Source organism: Drosophila biarmipes, unplaced genomic scaffold (genome assembly GCF_025231255.1).
Source record: "Drosophila biarmipes strain raj3 unplaced genomic scaffold, RU_DBia_V1.1 ptg000016l, whole genome shotgun sequence".
Lineage (NCBI taxonomy): Eukaryota > Metazoa > Arthropoda > Insecta > Diptera > Drosophilidae > Drosophila > Drosophila biarmipes.
This window is the reverse complement of record NW_026114534.1, coordinates 394001-400000: the sequence shown is the minus strand read 5'-3', so window position 1 is coordinate 400000 and position 6000 is coordinate 394001. Positions and strand designations below refer to the sequence as shown.

The 6000-nt window shown below is 47.9% G+C and overlaps 1 pseudogene; it reads left to right on the top strand.

Moving 5' to 3' along the window:
* LOC127011998 (large subunit ribosomal RNA) overlaps positions 1-2735 on the top strand; it is a 2798-nt pseudogene extending 63 nt beyond the window's left edge.
* The last annotated feature ends 3265 nt before the right edge of the window (positions 2736-6000 follow it).

The window sequence follows — 6000 nt, the reverse complement described above, 5'->3', positions numbered from 1 at the left end:
ACTAACAAGGATTTTCTTAGTAGCGGCGAGCGAAAAGAAATCAGTTCAGCACTAAGTCACTTTGTCTATATGGCAAATGTGAGATGCAGTGTATGGAGCGTCAATATTCTAGTATGAGAAATTAACGATTTAAGTCCTTCTTAAATGAGGCCATTTACCCATAGAGGGTGCCAGGCCCGTATAACGTTAATGATTACTAGATGATGTTTCCAAAGAGTCGTGTTGCTTGATAGTGCAGCACTAAGTGGGTGGTAAACTCCATCTAAAACTAAATATAACCATGAGACCGATAGTAAACAAGTACCGTGAGGGAAAGTTGAAAAGAACTCTGAATAGAGAGTTAAACAGTACGTGAAACTGCTTAGAGGTTAAGCCCGATGAACCTGAATATCCGTTATGGAAAATTCATCATTAGAATTGTAATATTTAAACAATATTATGATAATAGTGTGCATTTTTTCCATATAAGGACATTGTAATCTATTAGCATACCAAATTTATCATAAAATATAACTTATAGTTTATTCAAATTAATTTGCTTGCATTTTAACACAGAATAAATGTTATTAATTTGATAAAGTGCTGATAGATTTATATGAATACAGTGCGTTAATTTTTCGGAATTATATAATGGCATAATTATCATTGATTTTTGTGTTTATTATATGCACTTGTAGGATTAACAATGCGAAAGATTCAGGATACCTTCGGGACCCGTCTTGAAACACGGACCAAGGAGTCTAACATATGTGCAAGTTATTGGGATATAAACCTAATAGCGTAATTAACTTGACTAATAATGGGATTAGTTTTTTAACTATTTATAGCTAATTAACACAATCCCGGGGCGTTCTATATAGTTATGTATAATGATATTTATATTATTTATGCCTCTAACTGGAACGTACCTTGAGCATATATGCTGTGACCCGAAAGATGGTGAACTATACTTGATCAGGTTGAAGTCAGGGGAAACCCTGATGGAAGACCGAAACAGTTCTGACGTGCAAATCGATTGTCAGAATTGAGTATAGGGGCGAAAGACCAATCGAACCATCTAGTAGCTGGTTCCTTCCGAAGTTTCCCTCAGGATAGCTGGTGCATTTTAATATTATATAAAATAATCTTATCTGGTAAAGCGAATGATTAGAGGCCTTAGGGTCGAAACGATCTTAACCTATTCTCAAACTTTAAATGGGTAAGAACCTTAACTTTCTTGATATGAAGTTCAAGGTTATGATATAATGTGCCCAGTGGGCCACTTTTGGTAAGCAGAACTGGCGCTGTGGGATGAACCAAACGTAATGTTACGGTGCCCAAATTAACAACTCATGCAGATACCATGAAAGGCGTTGGTTGCTTAAAACAGCAGGACGGTGATCATGGAAGTCGAAATCCGCTAAGGAGTGTGTAACAACTCACCTGCCGAAGCAACTAGCCCTTAAAATGGATGGCGCTTAAGTTGTATACCTATACATTACCGCTAAAGTAGATGATTTATATTACTTGTAATATAAATTTTGAAACTTTAGTGAGTAGGAAGGTACAATGGTATGCGTAGAAGTGTTTGGCGTAAGCCTGCATGGAGCTGCCATTGGTACAGATCTTGGTGGTAGTAGCAAATAATCGAATGAGACCTTGGAGGACTGAAGTGGAGAAGGGTTTCGTGTGAACAGTGGTTGATCACGAGTTAGTCGGTCCTAAGTTCAAGGCGAAAGCCGAAAATTTTCAAGTAAAATACAAATGCCAAACAAATATATATATTATATAAAATCTAGCTAAATTAATATACTTGAATAATTTTGAACGAAAGGGAATACGGTTCCAATTCCGTAACCTGTTGAGTATCCGTTTGTTATTAAATATGGGCCTCGTGCTCATCCTGGCAACAGGAACGACCATAAAGAAGCCGTCGAGAGATATCGGAAGAGTTTTCTTTTCTGTTTTATAGCCGTACTACCATGGAAGTCTTTCGCAGAGAGATATGGTAGATGGGCTAGAAGAGCATGACATATACTGTTGTGTCGATATTTTCTCCTCGGACCTTGAAAATTTATGGTGGGGACACGCAAACTTCTCAACAGGCCGTACCAATATCCGCAGCTGGTCTCCAAGGTGAAGAGTCTCTAGTCGATAGAATAATGTAGGTAAGGGAAGTCGGCAAATTAGATCCGTAACTTCGGGATAAGGATTGGCTCTGAAGATTGAGATAGTCGGGCTTGATTGGGAAACAATAACATGGTTTATGTGCTCGTTCTGGGTAAATAGAGTTTCTAGCATTTATGTTAGTTACTTGTTCCCCGGATAGTTTAGTTACGTAGCCAATTGTGGAACTTTCTTGCTAAAATTTTTAAGAATACTAATTGGGTTAAACCAATTAGTTCTTATTAATTATAACGATTATCAATTAACAATCAATTCAGAACTGGCACGGACTTGGGGAATCCGACTGTCTAATTAAAACAAAGCATTGTGATGGCCCTAGCGGGTGTTGACACAATGTGATTTCTGCCCAGTGCTCTGAATGTCAAAGTGAAGAAATTCAAGTAAGCGCGGGTCAACGGCGGGAGTAACTATGACTCTCTTAAGGTAGCCAAATGCCTCGTCATCTAATTAGTGACGCGCATGAATGGATTAACGAGATTCCTACTGTCCCTATCTACTACTACTATCCCTACTCAGTCGGTGTTAGATTGCTCGTGCGAACAGACGTGTTTTCCGTACGCTCCGCGAGTGTAGCCAATATTGACTGATAGAGACCAGATACGAAGCTAGAAACAGCACGAAAATTCGTGTTTTGTGCCTGCGAACCCAGTGCGCGTGTTTTCCCTGTGTAAAAGTGGTGAAACCGGGTGAAATTGGGTTTTTCCCATTGGAAATTTTCCATTGCGCCACGTGTGTCACGAGAGAGGCGCTCTCTTGAGAGAGGCGTTAGGCTTATTTAGGCACATTTTGCCTAAAACAGCTGTGCGGTTTGTGTCATCGCTAAACTTTTATCAGCTGATCAGCTGATAGAGCTTTCCGACCAGCTGATAATAAAGGGGTAAGTCCTTGGTGGAAAAGCTTTTGGGTTGGAACTGCCGATAACCGGCGGATGGCGCCACCCAAAATGGATGTTGGAGATTCTGGCAGTGAGAGTGCTAGTAGTAGGGGAAGCAGTGGGGGCAGAGGACGACCCAGAGGTAAGCGCAATAAAGCGCCGCTGAGGGACGCCTCTAGGTGCAAGTTGATGGCACTGGATGCAACTGCCGCTGACACTGCGACAGCCCCTGCCGCTGCCGCTGCCGCTGCCGCTGCCCCTGCTGCTGCCGCTGCCGCTGCCCCTGTCGCTGCCCTTGCCGCAGCCCCTGCCGCTCCCGCAGCCCCCGCCGCTGCTGCATCCTCTGCTGAACACGAGAAGACCTTCGTTGCACCAGCCAGTCCTCTAAAATCCTTCTCGGATAGGGAGTGGAGAGGTAATGGTGCCGTCGCTGCCGAGATGGGGGACATCCGATCGGAGATCGGTAGGATGTTCATGGTCTCCTATGCCAACCCGGCCACAAATGTGAAGGTGCAGTCCGTAGCCAACCGCTACGAGGAGGTTGTTGCAGCCCTCCTTATACGGATTGGAGTGCTTGAGGACCGCCTTAAGAAGCAGGCACCGGTTGCCTCGGCCGTCTCATACGCAGCCGCCGCTGCTAGAGGCGCGCACCTTATCGCCTCACCTGCTGCCCCTGTCGCCCCCTATGCCCCTGTAGCCGCACCGCGGAAAATCCGGGAGACCTGGTCGGCAGTCGTTGCATGTGATGATCCGGCCTTATCAGGGAGGCAAATTGCGGACAAGGTCCGCAAAGAGGTAGCGCCTGCTTTGGGCGTCAGAGTGCATGAGGTGCGAGAGTTGAAGCGGGGCGGCGCGATTATTCGCACGCCATTGCAGGCGGAGATGTCGAAAATCGTTGCCTCCGCAAAATTCGCTGAGGTGGGCCTTAAGGTGTCCAAAAACACTGCCGCAAAACCCAGGGTGACGGTACAGGATGTGGACACCACTGTGACGCCGGATGAGTTCATGATGGAGTTAAAAGAGAAAAACTTCGAGGAGATGTCGCTGAAGGAGTTCCAGAAGGCGGTAGTCCTGGCGACCAAGCCCTGGTCAGCAGCTAACAGCGCCACTATAAACGTGACGCTGGAAGTAGATGATCAGGCGTTGGCCGTTCTCGAAAGCGGGAGGGTGTATATCAAGTGGTTCTCTTACCGCTGCCGCTCTCAAGTGCGCACCTATGCGTGCCACCGATGCCTTGGTTTTGACCACAAAGTCAGCGAGTGTCGGTACGCTAGAGAAAACCAGGTCTGCCGCCAGTGCGGACAGAACGACCACGTCGCGGCGAAGTGCAAAAATGCGGTGGACTGCCGTAACTGCCGCCATAAAGGGCTACCCTCGGGGCACTATATGCTCTCGGGTGGATGCCCGATATATAGCGCTGTGCTAGCCAGGGTGCAAGCTAGACATTAACATGTTCAGCTTCATCCAAGCGAATTGTGGTCGAGGCCGTTGCGCTGTCATCGAGCTTGCAAAGCGGATGAGAGATGCTGGCCACCTGTTCGCACTCATTCAGGAGCCCTATGTGGACGCAGGCAAGCGTCTCACTGGACTCCCTGGAGGCATGAGAATCTTCGCTGACAAAAGGAAGAAAGCTGCCATCATCGTGGACGACCCGTCTGCCATCTGCATGCCCATCGAGACATTGACGACGGATTATGGAGTGTGCGTGAGTGTCACAGGAAAATACGGCACCATTTTTCTGTCCTCCGTATACTGCCAGTACTCAGCTGCCCTGCAGCCCTACACTGACTACCTGGATACGGTTCTGCTGCTAGCCAGCAGGACACCGACAATCCTCGGACTTGATGCGAATGCGGTTTCCCCGATGTGGTTCAGCAAAACTCCAGCTAACTCTGGAGACCGTCTGAATCGCGAACGGGGACAGCACATGGACGAGTGGATCATCGCAAGCGGTGTCTGTGTGCTTAATACGGCCAGCCAGGTGTTCACGTTCGATAATCACCGCTCCAGAAGTGATATCGACGTGACCTTCACCAACGAAGCAGCGCGTGTGTGGGCAACATACGAATGGAGAGTTGACTTCTGGGAGCTGAGTGACCACAACATCATCACTGTTGAGGTTACTCCAGATCCAAGCAGTACCGTTGAGAGCCTAGCTCCGGTACCGCAATGGAGGCTCTCCAATGCAAGTTGGCGAAGATTCAGAGTAGAACTAAGGGATGTAGCTGAATGTCTCGAGGAACTGGAGGAATCGCCGTTGGATGATCATGTGTCAGCCCTTCGCTCCATCGTACACGAAGTGTGCGACAGGGTAATAGGGCGCAGGATACCTGCAGCAAGGGGAAACGTAATATGGTGGAATCCTGAACTGAGTACCAAGCGCCAAGAGGTCAGGAGACTGAGGCGCAGGCTGCAGGCAGCTCGTCGGAGTGGCACCGGCGATGTTGAGCGACTTGCCGCTGGATTAAGGCTTGCCTCAGGCCAGTATAAGAAGCTTATCCTGATGACAAAGGAACAAAACTGGCGGGACTTCGTGGGACGGCACAAGGATGATCCATGGGGGCACGCCTACCGAATATGCCGAGGCCGGAAAAAGACAACCGATCTTGGATGTCTTAGGTCGAACGGCGCGCTACTTACGACATGGCACGACTGCGCAGATATACTCCTCCGCAACTTCTTCCCTGTTGCGGAATCCACAGTGCGTGAGGGTATAACTCCTGCTGCTCCACCGACCCTCGAAGCCTTCGAGGTGGCAACCAGCGTCGCGAAGCTGAGAAGCCGGCGATCGCCGGGAATGGACGGCATCACGGGTGGGATCGTCAAGGAGGTATGGCGTGCTATCCCTCAGCACCTGACGAAGTTGTACTCTCGATGCCTCTCGGAAGGATATTTTCCTGCCGAGTGTAAACACCCGAGAGTGATACCGCTGGTAAAGGGGCCAGATAAGGACAGGAGCG